We start from the raw sequence: 2,114 nt of genomic DNA, 5'->3' as shown, positions 1-2,114 counted from the left end.
TATATATATGTGTGTGTGTGTGTGTGTGTGTTATACTATGCATATATATTACAATGTTTTAAATATTATTTACATACAGTATGTACATATAAAATTACATTTTTTAAATATTGTTTCATTTAAAAAAATATTATAAAAATGAAATGTTTGTTTAAAATTAAAAATATTAATAATGTTAATATAAATAATAATAATTATTATTATTATTATTAATACTACTACTACTTAAAAATAAAAATATTAAAATGTATTTTTCTCACAAAAGATAAAAGCAAAACCTACCTCTTCCACTGATCCTGAACTCTGTGATGGTGTCTGTATGTGGGTGCGTGTCCAGTGGGACTGGATGGACCAGTAGAGCAAAACAGATGAATCCAGTGGCCCAGTATGAACTTTAGCAATACTTCAGCACCAAGACATATTCTCCATTTGTGTGTACGAGCGTGTCTGAAGGAGAGAGAGAAGGACAGGATGGTGTTCGAGTGAAAGAGTTCACTTGACGCTGGTTGAGAAGTGACAGTTCTTGTCTCCCAAGTTGAGTGTTGTAGTAAAGCGAGCTCCTGTTTGCGTGTGTACAGACACACTGCAGTACACACCGCTCCTGATGCTTACACTTTATTCTCTCTCTCTCTCTCTCTCTCTCTGCTTGTCTCTCTCTCACTTCACACCTCTCTGATGGAGTCAGTAGTTGCTCTTTTAATCCTGTCTATGCTGGGTATTTATACCACCAATGCTCTTCTAAGTCCCCTTGGCAAGACTTTCAAACTACAGCAGCGAAGCGGATCCTTGCATCTTCCTCTCCTCTTTTCTCTCCACATCTCTCTTTCCCTCCTCCACTGTCTTTTTGCGCTCCACTCCACCCCCCACTTTCGCCCCTCTCTTCGTAGAGCATCAGAGTGCTGCAGGGTCCTAGAGCCTGGTTGTGTTTGCTGGCGTGTTTGTACAGTGTCTCTCTCTCTCTCTCTCTCTCTCTCTGCTTGTCTCTCTCACTTCACACCTCTCTGATGGAGTCAGTAGTTGCTCTTTTAATCCTGTCTATGCTGGGTATTTATACCACCAATGCTCTTCTAAGTCCCCTTGGCAAGACTTTCAAACTACAGCAGCGAAGCGGATCCTTGCATCTTCCTCTCCTCTTTTCTCTCCACATCTCTCTTTCCCTCCTCCACTGTCTTTTTGCGCTCCACTCCACCCCCCACTTTCGCCCCTCTCTTCGTAGAGCATCAGAGTGCTGCAGGGTCCTAGAGCCTGGTTGTGTTTGCTGGCGTGTTTGTACAGTGTATTCCTGCCAGGCCCGGACTGGCATTCTCCCGGTGCTCCCGGTGGCCTGGCGGCTGATTTGGCCCGCTGTCCTGTTGTTGTTGTTGTTGTTGTTTTTTAGTTATTATTATTATTAATAATATTTTATATTTATGCCTTCTGAATGTACCAAAGTAAATTTTTTCATTCGATAATAAATCATAAATTGGTTAGTCTTGACTGGCAGCGCTGTTATAATGTTTTGTCTTTATTAACATAGTTGAGTATTAAACTGCTAATAGGCTATCAGTAGCACCCCATTATTATCATCATTCAGAATGCTGTGCTAAAGGACATCAATATCGATTGTAAAGCTACATTAACAAATTTAGCAGAGACAGATATTCACATGGATTTATTGTACAGGGAGGGAGGGAGCTAGAGCAGACAGCAACACAAAAGTAATAGCCTACTCATAGGCTAACATCCTAATAATTCAATAGTGTATTAGACTTTTTCAACAAATATATTGTACTAATTTTGACATTTAGGCACTTTAGAAATTGTGTTTTAATAATACACTACTAGTCAAAAGGTTTTGATCAGTAAGATTTTTTAATGTTTTTTAAAGAAGTATCTTCTGCTCACCAAGCCTTCATTTATTTGACCCAAAATACAGCAAAAACAGTAATATTGTGAAATATTTTTTATTAAAATGTAATTTATTCCTGTGATCAAAGCTGAATTTAATAGGTTTAAATATAGGTTTATTAAATCTAGGGTATTTAAGTCATTTTAAGATAAATTACATTCTTTGCTAACAAATTGAAATGAGCTGAATGTTTTCAACAAGGTGGACACAGAAGAGGGGGGGGGGG

The 2,114-nt window shown here is 38.3% G+C and overlaps 1 protein-coding gene across 2 annotated transcripts in view; it reads right to left on the bottom strand.

Annotated features, from left to right (window-relative positions):
- LOC107758240 (transmembrane protein 91-like) overlaps positions 1-851 on the bottom strand; it is a 28,532-nt gene extending 27,681 nt beyond the window's left edge. For both annotated transcript variants that reach the window (XM_016575928.1, XM_016575929.1), the window contains exon 1: positions 283-851. The gene's annotated coding sequence lies outside the window, so the exon portion shown is untranslated. The remainder of the gene's footprint in view (positions 1-282) is intronic.
- Between the last annotated feature and the right edge of the window lie 1,263 nt (positions 852-2,114).

Source organism: Sinocyclocheilus rhinocerous, unplaced genomic scaffold, assembly GCF_001515625.1.
Source record: "Sinocyclocheilus rhinocerous isolate Xijiao unplaced genomic scaffold, SAMN03320098_v1.1 scaffold23, whole genome shotgun sequence".
Taxonomy (NCBI): Eukaryota; Metazoa; Chordata; class Actinopteri; order Cypriniformes; family Cyprinidae; genus Sinocyclocheilus; species Sinocyclocheilus rhinocerous.
This window is presented reverse-complemented; position numbering and strand designations above follow the sequence as displayed.